Consider the following 22,951-nt stretch of genomic DNA (forward strand, 5'->3'; position numbering starts at 1 on the left):
CGATATCAGAGAAATTCAGGAATGAAAATGACGTTACATACGAGGTTGATGCATTTGTGCATGTCGTACTAAGCAAGGTATAAAAACAGTTGCTTTATGAGGAATTAGTTCGTACCATTGAATATTTGACGCAATAGACAAGGTGCCGCAGAAACCGATGTTGCTATAACCAAGTTTTACTGTATGTGGGAAATTTATTAGCTATGTACAAGATGGAATTAACAAAAAAGTAATCTAGAAGAAAACAATTTATTAAATAAATAAGTAAATAAATCACAAATAATTGAATACACAATTGATTAACTAAATATCTGAAAGAATTAATAATTAACAAATGATATATAAATGAACAAATATTTAATGAGTAGCTTAGAGCAATAAATACATAATTAAGTAACTGATAAATAAAGGAATAAAATAATGGATGAGTGAGTAAACAATACAGCAAGGCTCTCAAAACTGTACTAATTTTCAAAACAGTTCCGTCAGAAATATTTGTACCTTTTTACGTTTCTCCATTAGTTCCTCTGTTTTATACCTATCTTATACTTGATGGTCTGGCTACAGCTACGTCGACACTTAACGTTAGTTCTGTCTGGACATTTGTCTCTACCTTGCCTTCACGGTTCGTTTCTTCGCACCAATTCTAGTTATGCCTTAAAATTATTTTTTCCCCTCAAATTTGCTGTATTGTGGACTGTGTCCCTTGAACATTTTTATATTGTCATGTATGTGGGGTTTGCGTGACGAATAATAATAGGTTCTAGATTAGATGAATGGACTTATTGACATAACTACAATAAATTGTAAGAGCTCACACATTGAACCCCTCTTGAACTATGGATTACGTCTCCTGTCTGACGAATGCTCCTTCGACTGAAATCTCCTGAGAATTTTCACGTGTTATAAATTCGGGAGAACCGAATAGAGGCCACCCTCTCGAGCAGTTAGTTGTTATTCTGTTTGTTGTCACGGTAATCTGCATTTAGCAATTTGCTACCTAGCAACGACTTCTTCGTTGCCATTTGTTGTAGGGAGAACCTGATTACGGAGCCGTTGTTCAGCAATGGACGTCTGCTGTGGCTCCACTACTCCGGCATTCAGTAGGTGGTTACCGAGCCGTAGCCTAGCAATGGATTTTTACGTCAGCATCGTTAGGCAAGGTAGAAAAGCAAATGGATCCTTGCCTTCCTAACATAAGTTTGCTATGAGAATATTATAAAATTAGACTAACACAGCTACAGCTCTGATCAAGAAGTGTTATATATATATACATATTGTATGTAATATTTTATTGATTCCCCGATATGTGACAATAATGATTTTAAAGATCTCTAGACGTATTTAAAAGGAACGTAATTTCGAGAAAGGGATATTTTTGCAATACGTGTAAATATACTTTTCAAACAAAGAATACTGTGTAACTAGAAGATTCTCAAGATTAGAAAACTACATTTCTTCCTCAATCTGATCCACTTCTCTCGGCTTAAATGTATTTTTCATGTCTAAAGGTATTGTCACTGGTAGAGGTGACTATAAAGGGGTTTCGAATTGGATGATAGATTTATTGTGCCTTATACATTCACACCACTCGGAACTACAAGTAATCACAGAACTATCGCTGATCTACACACATCACAGTTCACCGTTGCACGCACACTAGGATTCTGTTTCCATAAGACGTCTCCTAGCATCAGATCTCAACACAGAAACTCTCACTTCAAATCACTATGAAGTCTCTTTGTCTTCCACGAACTTCCTTGGTTATCTTACACCGAGCACTCAGAACTGAACTCTGTTACTGGCTTGGTTCAAGTCAAAGTCACATTGCGACTGACGATCGGTCAGTAAATCTTGGTTTTGAGCACTACCTGGGGCTTATGACCAGATATTTATTACTGTTTGACAGTTACGGTCTTGATTTTGTGTGGCGCCCTCTCTGACGAGAGGACGGGTCTGTCTTTTGTATATGCTGCTGGCCCTTGCCAGCGCAGAGATTTGAGACTTTCCTTTTCGTCGCCTCTTACGACTCGCAGGGTCAGGGTTGAGGTATTCGACCCCGCCTCCACACGGTCACTGGCTTGGTCAGTCAGAGTCAGAGTCAGAGTCACGTTACCACTGACGGTCAGTCAGTCTGTCTGTCTTGGTGTCGAGCCCCAGCTGGGGCTCATGACCAGATATTTCTTTTGTATGAAAGTTACTGTCCTGTCCATGTGTAGCGCCCTCTCTGACGAGAGGTCGGGTCTGTCATTTGTTAGTCAGTCTGTAGTAATTTGTCCATTGTCTGTATTTACACATATTTGCAATACATACTTATATAAATGTACAATATTTACACGGCCTCCGTCAGTNCACACAGAAAACACGGCCTCTATTTTTGACGAAACTTGTTTACTGTTCGTTGCCTAGCAATGGAAAGCCCTTTGCCTATTGTTGGCCTAGAATTTTTCTTCGCGGGACCGTGTTTGTGTTTACCTAGCTGTTCCCTAGCAACAGATTTACATGTTACAGTATGAAAGCAACTTGTAAAGAGAAACTCTTGTATGAGTCTTCTTCAGGTTCCAATATGTATAAGTTCGCCCTTGTTAAGTCCCTCACTTTCTCTTCCTCTTTGGTTAAGCAACCCATCCTCCCCAAACTTCCGAAACCTGTATTACCACGAGGTCAGCGATGACCTCTGACCCAGCCGGTCCGTCCCTTCCTGTAGCAACATATTGCTCTCCAAAACGCAACAAAATTTACAGCATGAGTGACATAACAGGTCTCTGCCTTAATTCTAACTAGATATTTTCTTCTTTCTGACTTTGGCTTGCCCGTTTCCACATTCCCCAAGATAACAATAACCTGTTTTATCAAACTCAAGTAAAAGTAAAAGTTATCCCTGTACCAGGCCGTGAAGGTCCATAGGGTTGTTAGACGTTGAGGGTCCCACATTATCTAGACAATCGGCTCAAAGATGGCGGTAAGGTTGTCAGCCTTACGCATCGGCCGCGCTTTACTCCCCAAGAAAATTATTTAATTAATTTCTGGTACTCATTTCTGTTAGAGGTTGAGTGAACCCCAGGGCCATGGTGCGGCTGGAAGGATTAGGTCAATTGATAAGAATCCAATGACCTCATCGGGACTTGAACCCGGGACCTTCCGGCTTGTAGCATAGTCCCTCAACCAACTCAAGTAGTAAACCTTAAGTCCAGTGGTAAGATTTTGCAGATACAGGTATGAAACTGGGGTGCACAAAATGAAATTATTTCTTGATTGTCAACATTGCTACAAGCGGGTGTAGGAGACACGTAATGGCTAATTAAATAAATAGCCAACAATTTCATTTCTTGGGTATTTATTTAGTACAAATATTACGTCTTTGGCCATCATCCATCTTCTTGTATTTACGGAAAAACGCCGTTTTGTTTATTTTTCAAAACATAACGATGAATAATATCCAGAAACACAATATTTTCACTGATGTATCATGGTCACAAACTTTTAGATCTTGTTTATTTACATACTGGTCATAATGCTGTATTTTAGCGTCCTGTTGCACTGATTTTCATCCATGGTATGTATACAGTGGCCGTCTTGTAGTGCATTCAATTTCACCTGTTACTTCACGACATGTTTCGGCAACATAGTGCCATCATCAGGTGCCCTAATTACTTTAATCTATTGCATTGCTTGCCCTCATATGTCTTCACAACACCATTTAAAAAGTATTTAAAAAGTGCGTATTTGTCAACTATAATAAATTTACACTCACTAAAACTTGTTAAGATTATTTATCTTATGTGTCTTAATTAAAACTTGCGTGTGGTTCATTCACTATGGGGTCGTTTTTCTTATTTTCTGTGTAAACCGTGTCTTGTGATGTGTGTTCCCTTCTTAGCTGGATAACATTCACTGTAGACTATTGCTTGGTTGAATAACTTGTTAATTATTTGGCAAGCAAAAGATTTAGATATAGTTTAACAATCTGTTAAACAGTTAAAAACTATTTGGTTTCTTAATTACCTACATATACACTTATTTAGGTAGTTAAATATTACAGTACACAAATAGTTTGCCATTTATTTATTTAAATAATTAGTTATCCAGTTAATTATGTATTTATGTAATTGCTTGGTTACACCATAATTTTGAAACCTGAACAAAAACATAGTAACCGTTTTGTGAACTGTTTATGGAACAATTTGGAGGCTGATACATAGGCCACTTTTGTCCCGCACAACGATACGAAACATCCCACACATGGCGTCTCACGAATCACGTGCACTTCCTATAATACAGCACTGAACCATGGCCAGGCCGCGTCCTTGTATTCAGTGGAGGTATTACAGACAACACCGCCAAGAGATACGAAGAAAAATTTAATTTACAGATCATGTTGCCATATTGCACGCAGCAATGCAAGGATGTGTGTAGGCAGATAGGCAGACAGGCAGACGTGATGGCAAGGAATGTAGTATTTGTTCAGACACCAAAACACATAATTGTTCGGGTCACGGCATTACAGAACAAAGAGGAAGAAGGAGAGAAGTAAGAGAAAGGAAAGTTTCGAAAGAGAAAAACAATAAAAGGAGGAAGAATATCAACAAGAAGGGAGAATCAGGGAGTTGAGGCGAAGGAGAAAGGACAAGATGCGAAACAGAGGAATGAAGGTGAAGACGAAAATGTGTCAAAAATATATACACAATTCAAGGTACAAAATATTTTATTAAATAATTTATTTGTATATCTTCGGTTCAATTTGCCAAATGTCCCTAGACAACCTCCAATTCTGCAGCTACTCAAGAATTACCCAACATTTTATGGAACCGGAAGGTTCATTACCGTGTTCATAAAAGCCCTCCACTGGTCCCTATCCCGAACCAGATCAATCCAATCCATATCATCCCTTCCTATTTCTCTGNAGTTTCGAAAGAGAAAAACAATAAAAGGAGGAAGAATATCAACAAGAAGGGAGAATCAGGGAGTTGAGGCGAAGGAGAAAGGACAAGATGCGAAACAGAGGAATGAAGGTGAAGACGAAAATGTGTCAAAAATATATACACAATTCAAGGTACAAAATATTTTATTAAATAATTTATTTGTATATCTTCGGTTCAATTTGCCAAATGTCCCTAGACAACCTCCAATTCTGCAGCTACTCAAGAATTACCCAACATTTTATGGAACCGGAAGGTTCATTACCGTGTTCATAAAAGCCCTCCACTGGTCCCTATCCCGAACCAGATCAATCCAATCCATATCATCCCTTCCTATTTCTCTGAGATCCATTTTAGTATTGTCCGCACACCTACGCCTTGTTCTTCCCAGTGGTCTCTTTCCTTCTGACTTTCCCACCTCCACAGCACACTTTAATTAATTGTTTAAATAAATGATTTAAGCATATAATGTATACTTTGAAATATGTACAAATTTTCTGGGGGAGACCCATCTGTATTTTGCGTCTTGTCACAACTTTTACATGTAGTGTTAACATTGTAATTGCCAAGAGAAAGAGAGAGCAAGTTGTTTCGGTATCTAAGAGCGTGAAACCGAGCAATTGGGTTAGAGGGTAAAGTTTCCGACTTGTATCCGGCAGATGCCCGTTTCGAAACTCGGCCGGACACCAACTATCCACATGGAGCGAGTCGCTGAAATTAGGCCACCAACTCTTCTTTCAACATCCTTTCGAATTAATTATTCACTAATCATTCTATCATTGAACATTACAGGTCTCTAGTATGAGCTACTAGCAGTGTTTTGAAGTAAATTCTGAAAAGTGAAGAGGTGTTACCTTCTCTTGGTAAAGGGCCGATTGGATCGTAAATTTCTCCACTTTAAAAGCCTGTGGAGCATCTTTATCTGTTTCTGTAAGCTGAATAACTGTTCCGCAAATGAACTCCCACCATTCCTGTAGCAACTATTTTCTCTCTTTACAATGATGAACTGGCACTGATTGGCATCTTATCGAGGAAGCACGTAGCCGACGTATCGAACTGTAGTCCGTTTCTCACAATAAACAGCTATTATTCTTCTAAATAGCCTTAATCGGTTGGTCTTTGCAGCGGAAGCGCAAAGTGTTTCCTGTGAGGTATGAACTGAAATTAGATATATATTATAAGAAATCCAGTCTTAAAGGTTTAAAAGCTAAAATTAATTTAAAACATTTTTCTCGATGAAATGTATAATATTAAATGGGGAAAATGGTAAATCGTCGAACTTACTAAGTAACATGTTATATATGTAAATAACTAGTTCAATTGATTCATAAATAAGTATGTAAGGAAGAAATCTTCTTCTTCCTCCTCTGCGGCGGTGCAGATGAAAGTCCAAGTTTTGTTTTAAAGGTTGTTCCAAGAATTTTTCCTCTGTTTTAAATAACATTTTTAATATCACTTTGTTGAAAGGAACATTTCCCTATTTGCGGAAGTAAGGGGCTTTTGTACTTATTTTAGAATAAGTAACAGTGCTTTAGTTTCTAATTGAAGAACAATTATAATTTAAAATTTCTTTTTACAGAAAAGTATAATACATATATTATCAGAAATCCTTTCATTTTAAATCTAAACTTTACACAACTCAGCATGAGTTTGTTAAAACAAAATCTACCTTAACAAATTTGTTTACTTGTTTAGGTACTGTTACACTTTCTGTTAGTACACAAGGGTGGGAGGATTCTTTCTGTTTTGGCCTCAGAAACCCCTTTTATATGTAACTTTCTTTTTCCTCTTTCACGTAAACTTGATATTTTTTGGACTATCAGAGCGGTATATTACCCGGAATTAAAGTCACTTATCATCCAAATTTTCTTTTATTTGCTATATACGCTGTATACAAGTTTTCTTTACCGTTTTCCATGCTCTCAGGAAGGCCATAAGGCTCCCCTTCGGGACCCCCCTTTTCCACTATTTTTATTAATGATTCCTTTTTGCCTTGGCAACTATAACCCAAGTGGGCCTAGGCCTACCTCCATGAACTTATCTGTTCATTTATTAATGATTTACGTGCAAAATTCATTTATAGGATTGTTCCTCTTTGCATCTGGTTTTGAAAAATTCGTATCACGAAGTCTGCTGAAGAATGTAAATGAGTGCAATCTGATACCGGCTCTGTGAGAAAGATGTGCATTGAAAATTATATAAAAATTTACATACTTAAAACCAGTATACATTTCTTACTCGTAGAACTAACAGTATCAGTTTCAATTACTATAGTGGTTAATAATTAATCTTACGAAATAACTGTGTAAAAATTTGTGGGGGTTTGTTAGAACGTGAGCTGGATTTCCGTCGCCATGTTGACTTCCTGTATCTTCATGTATTGAAGCTCCTGGAATTAATTAGTTTCATCACATATAATTCTTCTCTTCAGAATATACTAAATGTTCTATATATTGCCGTAATTTCGCTAAAGCTTGAGAATTACTCTGTCAACTGGAACAACCTTATTTATGATATTCTAATAGACTGGAAAACATATAAAAAGATTTGGCAAATTTATGGTACGTTAGGGTCATTCCATTCATTCCCCCCCCCCCTTGATGTCAGCAATGTCTCAAGAACTAGCCCATCACCATGGAGTGCCACAGCTGCCATCATCATCAGTTGTCTGGACATTTGTGTTAAACACACAGCATCTCTTGAGGATGCGTTTTCCGTGTTGTAGTCCTACTAATTTGACGGTTTCTGTTACTCCATTAAAATGTTACCTTTATTATTTTAGCATTTAATTCTTAGTATAATTTCCAGTCTGCTTTAGTATGTTATACATTCAACGGTCACCTGCTCCCTACTTGTGAAGCAATCAGATAAAGGAACTAAACTGAATTGGATTATTACTGATGCACTGTTCTCTATTCCAGTTTACCCTGCTTCTAAAATCCGTCCTTCTGTTTTGGAAAATATTAGCCTTATAGATCCTGCTCTGTATACCATAGACTTTTGTGTGTTCAATGTCTGCTCTTCAAATACTCGTAACCTCACCGCCATCTGTGAGCCAATTATCTAGAGAATATATGGGAGCCTCAGCCTCTCACAAACATATGGACCTCCACGGCTTGTTACAGGGATAATTTTACCTTACCTTTAAGTACATAAGCAGAATTCAACCTTCTTGTACGTATTCCTTTATTTTTATTGATATATTTGCAATTTATTTAATGACGCTACCAATAGCCCAGATTAATTGCGTCAAGTGATAGGACGAACGTGAAGAATGAATTGATGTAAATGCTGAAAGAAGCGTTTATCATGTTCTAATTTAAGCCACAGTTGCGGAATTTTCCTGGACGGAGTACGTCACTGTCCCAGCCGAGATTCGAGCTAGACATCTACCGAATGCGAGTCAAAACCATTACTGCTTGAACATTCTTGCTCGGTGCCTAGCTGCAGACGCTACATCCACGGACATGCTGTGTTTGTTTTGTAATACAAATTTATTCCAGCAGCAGAGGTGCTTCGTGTCTTTATTCAGTAATTCCCCAAGTTTTTCCATGCTTTGTGTTTTCAACGGAGTGTACTAAAATTTTGATACTGTACAGCCGAGTAGCTACAATGCGCTTCTTGCCTGGGTCATTAATATGAAAATGTCATTACACAAAATCTTGCTGCTGCTACTGCTCCTCCTTCCTTTCGGTCCCTTCCTTATATTTCCCCATCCTTTCTCCGCTTTTCTTCTCGCCTTTATCACCGTAACGCTTATTGCCCTCTTTTTCCTTACACCCTTTATTATTATGCTTTTTCCCGAGTGTAACATTTTGAGAGTTGAGATATTTTAGAAGACCGGGAGCTTTCCTCCATGTACAGCAATAACTCTTTCTCATAATGATCATTATATGCAAAGTGTCTCCATGTAAGGGTAGTTGAGGGGGTGGAGGCTCGAGAAGGGGTGTAGTTCTGTTTTAAGATAAGGGAACACCCCCTATCCCCACTGCCATTGGAGAGCACGTTTCATTTTCTTGTGATGAGTTCAGATTTATTGTCACAGTGTGCCGTTACTGCAGACATTAACTGAGGAGGTAGATATAGGTATACTGCCAAAGCGTACCTTGTTGGAGCACTAACTCACCCTCGATATACGTACATTGCTCTTCCAACAATCGCACCAAAACTTCGGAATGGACGGTGAGACACAACCTAATTTTTGGGCTCAAGAGATCACACTCACGCATAAAATTTTCCATATATTTATATCAATTTATGTTCACTTGAAGATGGCAAACCTATATAATCTCGTGACATGCCATTTCGCAATATCTACGACGTAAATACGCGACGGACTTATGTATGTGTTTCACGTTCAGTTTTATCAGTCATCTCTAACCGTATGTCCATATATGGCAAAGCGTTAAAACTTTCTGAGGAACACATATCTTATTAGATTCTAAAGGATCCTGACAATGGTGTATAACACTCAGAAATATTGGATTTTGGGACTTTTTCCATCGTCAGGTATTCTAGAAAATAGAAAACAAAATGTTTCGGAAACTGGATCTGTTTCCGTCCTCAGGTGAGGAGGAAGACACTAAGTTTGGTCCATTAGAAAGAACTAATCTTAATCACTGGACAACCCCTGTCACGAATTTAGTGTATTGCAGCATTAAGTGGGACATACCACGAAATTGGAGAGATTTTCCGTGTATGAGAGACCTGATGGGCTCAGAGTTAAGAAAGCATTCGATAAATCAAAACGCATCAAGTATTTATCACATACTGTAGTGTCATGTTTATTCATATAATGTTGTTGTGAGAGGAGAATAATCGCCTCTAATGACAGGTTAAGCAGAAAACAGAAAATTCTGAAAATTTGCTTTCATTTAAGGTACTATATTTTCATTTAATAAACTACCTGTCAACTATGTAAGTTTTGAGGTTTTCACGGCGATGACTACGAAGAAAGTCGTCTTCTGGGATCTGGTGCCGTGTATTCGTCGTTTTAACCGACGTTTCGGAGGAACATATCGCCTCCATAGAGGCGTGAAAACCTCAAAACTTACATAGTGTTCCTCTATGGGGAGGCTACTCATCGATAAATGAAGATGGAGGCGGTATGTTCCTCCGAAACGTCGGTTAGAACGAAGAATACGCGGCACAAAATCCCAGAAGACGACTTTCTTCGTAGTCATCGCCGTGAAAACCTCAAAACTTACATAGTGTTCCTCTATGGGGAGGCTACTCATCGATAAATGAAGATGGAGGCGGTATGTTCCTTCGAAACGTCGGTTAAAACGAAGAATACACGGTACCATATCCCAGAAGACGACTTTCTTCATAGTCATCGCCGTGAAAACCTCAAAACTTACATAGTGTTCCTCTATGGGGAGGCTACTCATCGATAAATGAAGATGGAGGCGATATGTTCCTCCGAAACGTCGGTTAAAACGAAGAATACACGGCCCCAGATCTCAGAAGACGACTTTCTTCATACCTGTCAACTGTTTAGCAAAATGGAACCAGTCTCAATGCTCAGGTCATTGTTATTTCGTCTGCACTATAACGAGAGTGCATTTTCTTAAAGAATTGGGGGTAAGCAACAGGGAAAATGAGGGTAGCCGCAGGAAAAAAATGATAAGCGTTATTTCACTTCATGGAACGCTCGCTTCTATGAAATAAGTAATGACAGCCGATTTTCCTTCCTTAAAGACAATAGAAATATTATGATGTCACCAAAATCTTTTCGTATCGGCTTCATTCTGTTTCTCCGACATCGTAAACTTGAACCAGTAGTTAAATTTTCATGAAATGTGATATAAATATAGTGCAATTCGAGACCATTAAACTTCACAATTTTAATTTCCTACAATCTGTAATAATAATATGGCGGAAGCGCGAATTTATGAGGTATGATTGAAATTTGCGCCATTAAATTTAGGATTAGAGAACGTGGTATAGTAATAGATTTTCGATAAATAGGCAAATTTGTTACTGTAACTTTTTTAGAATGTAAAATGATACCAAGGCGGTTGTGCGAATGTTTTTTTTTTCGGTTTCATTTGACGACTGTGAGTAATGAACTGCTGGAACTCGTAGTGTGAAACTTCGTATTGGTGTAGATCAAAACCATCCCTCATGTCGTGTGTGAAACTTAAAAGTCACAAACTTGACGACAGCGCAAATCTTTGAGGCTATATTCGACAACTTTAACCCAGTTTTGACGGTCAAGGTAGCCGAGCGGTCTAAGGCATGTACTGTCTTCGTTCGCTCGGATGCCGGGATAGTGGGTTCGAATCTCAAAAAATACATGGATACTTTGTGTGTATATGCGTTTATTCTGTGTTTGTGTTGTCCTGCGTTTAGGTAGAGGCCTTGTGACGAGCTGATCACCCGTCCAAGGAGTCCTACCGTCTGTAAGAATGATCAATGAAACTGAGAAATCAGCCCTATGCTCGAAAGTGGGAGCGGGAGGAGAGAGAGAAATACACATTTAATCTATGCTTAAGTAAAATGTTCTTCACACTAATAAAATGAAATTGAATAACATAAACAATAATCATAACTCTATAGAGTTGAAATGTGTGCAATAGAGAACTCAGCTTTGCGATTTCTGCTAGGAACTCTCTGTATTTCTCAGTTACGATGTAAATAGCTAGGTATTTTAAAAAACTAAAAATGTTAAAAATTTAAAGCTATCTGTTTATCAGGCAGTGTAGACCCGGGGGAGATATGAGAGGTCGAGGCTCCCATATTTTCTAGCCAAATGACTCACGTATGGTAGTGAGGTTGTCAGCCTTACGCGCTGGCCGCCCTTTACCGCCCCAATTAGATTCATGGTACTCATTTCTGAGTCTGAGTCGACCCCAGGCCCATAGTGCGGCTGGAAGGATTAGGTCAATTGAAAAATCCAATGACCTCACAGGGATTCGAATACGACACCTTCCGGCTTGTAGTATAGTGCCTCAACCAACTACGCTACCGCGAGCCGCCCATTCTAAGTAACAAGCTTTCTGAAATGGATGACAAATATTCAACACAGCTTTTAACGAAGCCCATTATTGGACAATACCCTGGCCCAGTTCCATTCGAGTCCAGTGCTTAATCTTAATATTACTTCCCATATCTTCTGCTACCTTCAAAGTGGCCGTTTATGCAGACATTTTCTCGCCAAAATTCTATTTTATATTTCTTGTCCCTAAAAACCAATTGCATATCCACGTTATGACAACTCCATTTCGCTCCTTAACCACTCTACTGGCATGTCAATTTTAGGTCTGTATGTTACGATAGAAGTAAATAATCCTGTTATTATTTATAATAATGTATCTTTATGTAATATTTTGCTTTTTTCTCTCACTTCACCTTTCTTGCTTCTATTTATTATTGTTTATGTGGATGTGCCTATTAGTGGAGTGACTAAAGGAAGGAACTTGATTTGGACTGGTCATATGGCACCACCCGAATACTTCATGCTTAACTAATTAAGCACTATTCCATGAAGATGTATGAGGGAGTGGATGTATAGATCCACCCTTTCTTGACCTCGGCACAAGCTGGAGTAGGTGGTCAACTTCACACCGTGGACGGTTTACCCCCGAGAAAGTACCCCCGGTACACATTGAATAGGAAATTGGGTGAACCCAAGAGCCATTTTGGACTACATAGAAAAGAGAAAATTCTTGACCCTACTGGGACTTAAACTCCGACCTCTCGGTCGTCCGTCCGTAGCTAGTCTCTATACCGACTGAGCTATCCCTGCTACCCAAGCTTATATGTGCAGATAATAAAATATGTCTTGGATAAACAGTGACTTAAGTTTCGTACTAGATTCATGTGATTCAGCGTGCAGTCCATAGGCTTGTTTTTGTGGGTACAGAGATGAAGCTTCGGATTTCATAAATGCTGGGAATTATTTGACTAGTTTAGCAACTCTCAGTTTCTGAACGAATATCCTGTAAAATTGAGAATGATTGCTACTCGGTCTTAATTTGGGGCAAATATAACAGTTGTTGGCTTAATAATGAAGAACAGTGTGTGAGGTTTTAACATCGAGAACTCAGTTTCAAAATTAAGCTTCGATCTTACATCCAGTAAACAGATCTGTCAATCTTGTTTTCAGTATCTAAAATGTGTGAAGGGTTCCTCCATTCTACTTAGAGTCACATAAGTTGTAGAAGATTACTTCAGGTGTCAATGAGTTAAAAGGCGACTATTTTTGTATATTTCACCAGCCCAACACCGGTTTAATATATGTATGTGTTACTTTAGAAAATAAGACTTGAGGCCCATGTAAATATTGTAACGTGTATATCCATTTCTAGGCAACGGGTCGCTAAACACATTTTCGCGGCAACAAATATGCGGACAACAGTAGAATAATTGCCGTTTCTATTCAACGAAACCGTAAACACACCTCTATAATATTATAGGAATTTCTAGGATAAGGTTCTTTCAATGTGTTTTCTGTGCGTGGTCCGTGCCGAAGGTTTATAAGGGACAACAAAGGTCGTTTGCAGTCAGTCGTAGAACGAGAAGCAGAATGAAAAGAGGCCTCGGCAGTCAAGGAAGAAGGGTTCGGCTGAAGATGGATTGCGAGCTGTTATAACTGTTTGTAATTAGAATCGAAGTGTTAATAAATCCAGTCCTCAAATCCAGAATCCATAATTATTACTCACGCTAACACCAATACGTAACAATATAATACCTAACACTTAATATACTAACAAATTAAAAAAATCTCTATTCCAAATATTATTTTTGTGCTGCCAGATTGGATTGGAGCCTGCATCTCAGTAAGATATAAACCGCTTACAGGCCTATCACTTTCTACACCGGAAGTCCCATGAAATCTCTAAGAGACAAACTGTCACACAAATTCGAATTTTATTGTGTAAATGTGACAAGCTTCTGAGAGACTGGTAGATAATATAATTGTGGTTTCCTCCAAAGAGAAACACTTTGCAGAAATACTCGTATTAAAATTCTCATCAAAATTTTTAATGCTTTTTAATGTAGGGGGACAATTTGTGAGGTGGTGGAGCGCAGTTGTCATAGCGGCTACCTACGGGGCTGGGCGACTGAGGGGTCGGATTTCCAGTCCCGGTAGGGCCAAGAATTTTATTTTCTCCATATCGTCCAGACCGACTCTGGGGCCCATTCAGCCCCCTATCCATTGGGTCTCGAGGACTATTTCCCTGGGAATAAAGCGGCAGGGGTTTGAAGCTGAACACTCACCTCCAGCTAGTACCGAGGTCAAGAAAACGTGGATCCATACATCCACTCCCACATATGTCTTCATGGCGCAGTGCTTAATTAGATAAGCACAAGAACAACTTTACATTTTTACTTTTAGGAGGAGAAGTTTTCTACATTCTTTTATTACATTGAGAAATGTAAAACGAGTTTATATTATAATGTCATTCATTAATGCGCACTCAATTACAAAACTTACATACAATATATCAATAAATGCTGCTTTTATTTTTAGAATTTGAAATAGCTGAGATCTGTAAACAGAGGTGTCTTTTTTTTTTCGAAACCAAGTCATCTGATGATGTGCTAGACCGGGTTTATCCAGTTCGATCATTGTAAAAACATGACACACAAATAAATGAGTTACAGAATACACGTATATTCCTATCAAAGCTAGCCGCCTAGCCGCTAAGGCTATTCTAATAAGTTCAGAAATATGCACACACTTCATAAATGCATTCCCTGTAATTTTGCATGCGTGATTTATATCCATCTTCATTAAGGTCTAGATACTATGTATCATTGGAAACTCAATTAAACCAAGAACACGATTTAGTAGTTCTGTTTCATTAACTAAGCCTATAGGATACGACGTTGTATTGAGGAGAATATTTGGACAGAAGAGAGATTAAGTGACAAGAGGTTGGAGAAAACTGCATAATGAGGAGCTTCATAACTTGTACTCTTCCCCAAGTATAAATAGAATGATCAAGTCAAGGAGGATGAGGTGCGCGGGCATGTAGCACGAATGGGGAGTCGAGGAATGCATATAGGATATCTGTGGGAAAGCCAAAAGGAAAGAGACCACTAGGAAGATCACCGCGTACGTGGGTGGTCAATATTAAAATGGATCTTAGAGAGATAGAAAGGGATGGTATGGACTGGATTGGTCTGGCTCAGGATAGAGACCAGTGGATGGCTCTTGTGAACACGGTAATAAACCTTCGGGTTCCATAAAATGCTGGAAAATTCTTCAGTGGCTGCAGAATTGGCGGCTCCTCCAGAAGGGCTCAGCTCCATAAGTAAGTAAGTAAGTAAGTATAGGACACGACGTTAAAAAATAGTAAAACCGAAGAAACTCTTAGTGAGATCTCTAATTTGTCATGTAATTTTACCTCTCTTATACGCTGAATCATTTTATGAGAAACTCTATCAGCTGCATATGGGATGCAACACTACAAGACTTTAAACACAAATTGTGGGAACGAGTATTATTTTGAACCTGAAAGGACGTGCTTTGGGTGAGAAAGGGAATAATTTGATTATGTCCACAAATGCAGATGCTTCCAGAAGTCAGCTAAACCTGCTTTAACATTTCAGAGTAAAACAGATTATTTAATGTAAAACCATTTTTCAGGGAGGCTCGCGGTAGCATAGTTGGTTGAGGCACTATACTACAATCCAGAAGTTTGGAGGTTCGAGTCCCGATGAGGAGATTTCTTTTTTTCAATTTACATAATCTTTCCAGCTGCACTATGGCCCTGGGGTCTACTCAGTCTCTAACAGAAATGAGTACCAGGAATCTTCCTGGGGTGTAAAGGGCTGCCAGCGCGTAAGGCTGACAAACTCACCGCCATCTACGAGCCGATTGTCTAAAGAAAATATGGGAACCTCGACGTCTCACACCTCTATGGGCCTCCACGGTCTGTTACAGGGATACCTTTATTTTTTCTTTAGCATTTTGCAGATCTTTCCATATATTAGAGCATATATATTTACGTAGCGACAGACCACGGTGATCAAATGAATAGACACAAGATGGCTGACTGGCTGACTAAGGAAGCCACTAATTAAATAACCAAACAACAAATGATTAAATAGCTGACATATTTTTCCTTGACGTGGTGAGAGTGTACAGATGGCCAAGAATGCACCTGGTTCTTCTGACCAATAAATTAATTACTTTTTAACAGAAATATTTTCTGAGCCAATCCAGTCAAGTTCACAATTGGACATCCTCGAAATATGGTACAGTATGGCTCCAGTATTACGCTTTTCCTGTACCCATACGTCTGCCAAGTGACCTATTCCCATTATGATGTCCGACGAAGATTTAGTATCAGTTTCTCATAAGATTTATTCCTGATCCCAGACTCACTCACTTAGTGCCTGCCATCTTGGTAATATTCGATGAAGAATATATCAAGATTGGGACTTTTTAAAATACTATATCTTTACATCTTCCTTTCAATTACCTTTCCTTAATTAGGATAATAATTATATTTTTGTTCTTCTTGTGTATCTTTCTTCACTTCCAAAAACAAATTGCACAATTGTATTCAAAAACTTTCTGTCAAAATGAAAATATCACCTTTAGGCTTATAATCACGTTTATTTCGACAATAGGAGTGCGATACGTACTTATTATGTGTCTGTTTCTTTTTACTATTCCTGACGCTCTTTCAGTTTTAAAGACAATCTGTACACATCAAGGTCATTGCTTTTGTAGACTGATCAACTCTGTGAAAGGAAGCAGCCAATTTCGAAAGTGTTTCCATTCTGACTTAAAGCATGAAGAAGTGAATTAGACCTACAAGATGAGGTAAAGTTACATGTCTTCTGAATACGTAATGCTGTTTTGAAGACCCTTACTTCACATTCAGTACTTTTTGAACTCCTTGTAAATTTATTAATATAAAAATATATCATTAAACAAGAAAAATATAAAGCTATTCCTGCAACCGGCCTTGGAGGTCCATATGGATGTGAGACTTCGAAGTTCCCACATTTACCTAGACAATAGGTTCACAGATGGCAATGAGGTTATCAGCCTTACGCGCCGGCCGTCCTTAACCCCCCAGGAAGATTCTTGATCCTCATTTCTGTTAGAGACTGAGTCGATCCCAGGGCAATAGTGCGACTGGAAGGATTACGTCAATTGAAATATTACATTACCTCATGAAGAATCTAACCGACGACATCCCAGCTTGTAGTATAGTGCCTTAGTCAACTAAGTTACCGCGTTCCCCAAATCATTAATTATATTTAAAATAAATACATTTAATATAAGTTAAGGCAAAAGTAATAACAAAAATGTAAGCCTGTTTTAGTTTTGCTAAAATGAGTTGTGGGCCAGGAACTAATTTCGCTACAAATTTCGTCACCTCAGAAGGCAGTGGAAAAGTCGCATTTATTGTAAAAATCAAGGTTTGAAAATTTTGCTTTGGCACAAGGTTCCGTATCTATCGATTCGTCACTGATCTGCCAGCCATGCAGTATTTTCCATTCTAATATAATTTCAAGCTACGTCTGCGCAGACGCAGTGTAGATCAGGTATTCTTTCTAATCGTCTCATAGAACTGTGGGAACGAAACAGACGGTACAGCATATACGAACGGCTTATTTTCTGCAGCATCAAATGTCTCTTTTACTTGAATTTGCATACAAATTTACGGAATTGAATATTGTGTCATTTATACTTTCTTAAATGTCGTATTTTATATCTGAAAAGCAGCTTTGTTGTCTTATAATTTGATATAAGTTGATTGATATGTCTCGAAAAATGTATCGTCTCATTACGTACTTCGCACAAAGCCAGCTCTGAAAACAATCAATATTTCTTTTTAACTAAGTTCGCATTGATATATTTCTGCTCCCCAATTGTAAACAATAAAATAAATCCATTCATTGAATGTTAAGAAATGAAACTGAAGACAAAAAATCGCTCAGGGAGATTCTGAGTAACCTTATGAAGAAAGAGAGACAGCAACTTTTGTCTGCGGTCTGCAACAATTGTCAGTCTAACTGGCATCAATCCTGGATCCATCATAAATTGCTTCCTCTAGGTTTCTGTCGGTCGGAATTTGCGAATAATAATTTAATTATTTGTGTCAGTGTTTTAACAGAGGAAATTTTGTAAATAATTGCAACATTAATAAGTCTAAATCCTGCCTCAGACTTTAAAATGCCGCGTGTACATTGCGAACACTAATACTCACATTAGGGAAGAGACCTATGCTTAGTCTGTGAATCATACGAAAAACATACATGTAATCTGTGGGAAAAATGCGTCATTCCTTAATGTTAAAAATGTGGTAAATTTAGTGAACACTTGGCTTTAAAGGGTTAAAATTAATAGAAGCCATGAATATTCAGGCTGAGACAGATATTCAGAGAACCTCTCATTTAAAATTTTAAGACATAAATAAACGATGACTTTAGAACTTTGTGGCTGTTATAAGAAAAATGAAAATGAGACTTTTGCTGATAGAAACAATACAACCGAAGTTGTCATGAGATGAAGAAAAGAGTTTAATTTAAAGTCTATAAACAGGAGAATAAACACTAGTTCTCCTTGCGAGTTGCAGATGACAATACAGTACTTTGAAACAAAAATATTAATTTTTTTTTTTTTGCACACTGAAAAAGCAAGAATGCTTATTTAACTTAATTGATTTTAATTTTTAGGGTTTCATATTTTTATTAATTTACACAGAACTGTAACACATTTTCAGGCTCTATAATCCGTCTTTACATAAAAACCGCGTTACCTTTTCTTGAAAATTTTTATACATGTAAATACATTAAAGTATTTTCATTTCGTATACTGACAAGAGTTCATAATTGAATTCTTAGATGATGCGTTAAAATTTCAATGTGACAAAGGAGATTTATCATCCAGGAACAAAAATAACTTGTAATGACATTTTTTTATTGCTAGTGGGGTGGGACTAAGTCCCTTGTATTGCGGCCACTTCTGGCCTATTGTACTAGTCCCAGATAATAGGTGAGGGTGACTGTGGAGCAATTGGTGGAATGAGAAGATTGGCAGGGGAAAAGGAAGTACTCTGAGAAAACCTGCCCCAGCGCCACTTTGTCCACCACAAATCCCACTTGACCAGACCTGGGATCGAAGCCGGGCCGCCGCTATGGGAAGCCAGCGACTAACCGCTTGAGCTATGCCGCGGCCTGTGATGAAAGTAATTTTAATGTTTAGCAGTGTCAGCGAGAAAAGACTTCCCGCCATTTCTTTGTTAATTCAAGTTATCTGCTATATTTCATCATTTAAAATTTAGTTAGTGGCTACTACGAACAAAACCAAAGAAGGGCTTTCTACTAAATTCAATTAGACATAGAAAAAGCCAGAAATATAAGAGATAAGTGTTCTCATGGGAGTGCTGTTGTGTTAGTATCATGACAAAATGTAAAGCAATGTAGGCCTAATATGATTGCATCTCGTGCAAACTATCCACAGACACTAGGGCGACATTCGAAACGGTGTTGAATATGTGAATCACATTTATAGTGGATCTGACGATAAAATTACAGTATAACAAATAGATGCATGTAATATCACAGTTAATGTACCTTTCCTGCTGTAATAAGGCATTACAGTTATACAATTGCAATTTATTATTATTTTCCGTGCAGTGCGAAGAAAGATTTGCAACGTGTAAAAACCTTACGAACCTGAAGATTCTCGAATCGATGTCTTCTTCAGTCTTTCTGTAGGGCCACTTGCTGTCCCATCCTACATGCACATAAAACGCGACTTACACCCATTTTGTAGCCTTGCATTATATGCCCCTCTGCATCGAGGAAAATGATTTTATATATGCTAATAAGGTCTGTCTAATTGAGAAGCACTATACACTGACCAAGCATGTCCGATCTTGGGTTCGAACCTGTGAGAACTGAACCGAGACGACATCAGCCCGGGAAAGGGGGAGGGGGGCAGTAGGTAGGCACTCAGTCAACACTGAAACCGCCTGTCACTACCCAGCGCCTTAGCTAATGAGTGACTTAAGAGGCTTGCGTTGCATAAGCTATCCTTAGGTGTAAGGGGGCAGGCCTATCCTCGAGGTGACTTCAAAGAGAGTGAGTAAGGCAGACTTCCTTAAATGTTCGTTAAGTTACTTCAGTTTTATAATAATTTGTACTTGTTTAAGTTAAGTTTCTTCCTACGTTTCGGAATATAGGAAACCTATAACCAAGCCATTAATTAACATTTTGGAATCCAAGGCCTTTCAACAAAATGGCGGCTATTATAAAGTCAGATAGTTGTTAATCGATAGTGACAAGGTCAGCATAAAAATTCGAACCCTGGCGAAGATTCCTGCCATTGGACAGACAGACCCGCCATATTGTAACAAAATGGCTGATCGACACGATATTGAAAACTGACATATATTTATTTATTGTTCTAAGCGACATTTTAATTAGGAATAGCTGATTGTGAAATACGGCGTAAAAGATATGAAGGAACCTAATCTGGTTATGTAAACTTACGGTTCCAAAATACAAGAAGGAGAGACTATGTGCGAATTTTAGGAATATATGGGAAGATAATATTAAAGAGAATGCAAGATAAATAGACTGTCAAATTGTGAACTGGTTTTAATTGCTTCGGATAGATCGTGGTTGTTCTGAAACTTCAGGTTTCTTAAGAAAAGAAATTTCACATCTCAGTAGATTAACTAATGAGCGTTGAAGAAATATCCGGTATTATCGTATTCTGTTTAGCTAGCCAATAGAAGTGTCAGTGTCTTAATGTCTGATGCCAATAAATCATTTTCATAGTGGAGAAACACAATCTTTATTTCTTCCCTGTTATTAAGATAAGGAGTACTCGAAACATTTACATCGCCTTATATGCATTCTCATTTTCTTCACTCTGTCTGAAATTATATGAAAGGACAATGGTTTTTCGAAGGAGAAATATAAATAGATTCCAGAATATATCAAACTTACCATGAATTATACTTCGAATAGCAGTTTAATAACAGTTAAGTATTATGTATTACAAATGCAATCACATATTAGTCATGATGTTGATTAAAATGTGTGTGCTTTCTTTAAAAACTGATTATTTTTTAAACACATATCACAAAATGCATTATTTCATATCATGATCTTCATATACTACCTTAAAACATATTAAGACATACTGCAATTTCGTTATTTTATTTTGCTGTAACTTAGTGTCATTTTTAAATAAGAAATTTACTGTAGAAAGTAAGTATTGCAAAGTTTTCTTATAAAATGATTCGCTTTTATGCTGAATTACCGTAGTAAGAGACAGTGATAACTTTCGAACCGAACCAAAGCAATTAAGTCAAGTTTGATATACTGCAAGATGAAAAAAGAGATAATTATATGTCTATATAATACAACAATATATTGTTATACCTCTTACACTACTGCGAAAGATGTAAGTATATTTAGGTGATATAACATAATACAAAGAACACAAATATTGAGGGTGTGAGTAAAGTAACTGAGTTTAACGTAACTGAGTCGAAAATTAATCTTTAACGATTCAATCAATTAACAGAGAAAGAATATTCACATAAAACTATTATTTATTGTCTGTCTCCACTCAAAATCCTATCTATTTTCAACTATTCATTAAGCATCTGTATAAAATGCAGAGATAAATACAGATATTTTCACAGAAATAATATTTGTGTTTTAAATTATACAAAAATAATACTTACACAGTTTGTACTATTTAAAGAATTTTTATAGTACAAATATTTTAACTTTGTATAAAGTAGCCCCATTGTCCTTTCCTCGTCTTGGATATTCGCAACGATGGCCATGTCAATATCAATATTGGAAAAATTTAGAAATTACAGTTTATGGGTTAATTAGTGGACCGAAGAGAGATGAAGTGACAGGAGGTTCAAGAAAACTGCATAATGAGCTTCATAATTTGTACTCTTCTCCAAGTATAATTAGAATAATCAAGTCAAGGAGGATGAGATTGTGAGAGCACGTAACATGCAATGGGGAAGACGAGGAATGCATGTAGGATATTGGAGGGGAAAGTCAGAAGGAAAGAGACCACTGGGAAGACCAAGGCGTAGGTGGGTGGACAATATTAAAATGGATCTTAGAGAGATAGGATGGGATGGAATTGATTGGATTGATCTGGCTGAAGATAGGGACCAGTGGAGGGCCCTTGTGAACACGGCGAAGAACCTTCGGGTTCCATAAAATGCTGGGAAATTCTTGAGTAGCTGCAGAATTGACAGCCCCTCCAGAAGGGCTCAGCTCTATGAGTAAGTAAATAAGTAACGGGTTTATTAGAAGAATATCCGTAGCAGGTTTCGTGAATATTCTTCTTTTGGTTCCTATTAGAGGCATGGACACCAAGACTAACCGACGCTGTTATCATGCTCGTATCTTGCCTTATATGAGAAGGCACAACAGCGGGATTTGTAAAAAAAAGTATCATGAATTCTTTTATATGTATAATGGATAGTGTTCTTATTTACGGTGCAGTGAGTCTATGATAATGTTTGTTGTAGCAATTTCTGAGGGCTTTCACGTTATTCGGTTTCGTTCCTCTGCCGCTAAGGTGAACATCAGACTAAATAAGAAGCAATACAACACGTATGAAAACATTTAAAACATTTTCAAGTGTTGCAAAATGTATGAGAAAGAACTACAAGCCAGGATATTTCTGTCAGTCACACAGTTGGCTAGTTGTCTGACGGTTGGGTTTCGAAACCAGTCACGTTCAGACCGGCTCTGGAGCTCAACCAGACTCCTCTCAAATGGGTTTCAGGGGATCTTCAGCTGGGGTAAAGAGTTTCATTTTTGTATTCTGAAGATTGAGTCAACAGGTTTCTCCGAAATGTTGGTACCTATCTACCAACCTACACGACACATCCCAGACGTTTATTATTTTATTATTCTTGCAAGGCATCCATTTCTGTCTAGCAGTTACTCATTGTGGAAGAGACTTTCGAGTTTTGTCTTTACTACGCGGAATTCCCCCCCCCCTAATTTGTTTCTACTTGCCGAAGGAAATTACTAGCACACAGGCCTATTGGTCCGCTTTG

The sequence above is a fragment of the Cryptotermes secundus genome, unplaced genomic scaffold, assembly GCF_002891405.2.
Source record: "Cryptotermes secundus unplaced genomic scaffold, Csec_1.0 scaffold320, whole genome shotgun sequence".
NCBI lineage: Eukaryota > Metazoa > Arthropoda > Insecta > Blattodea > Kalotermitidae > Cryptotermes > Cryptotermes secundus.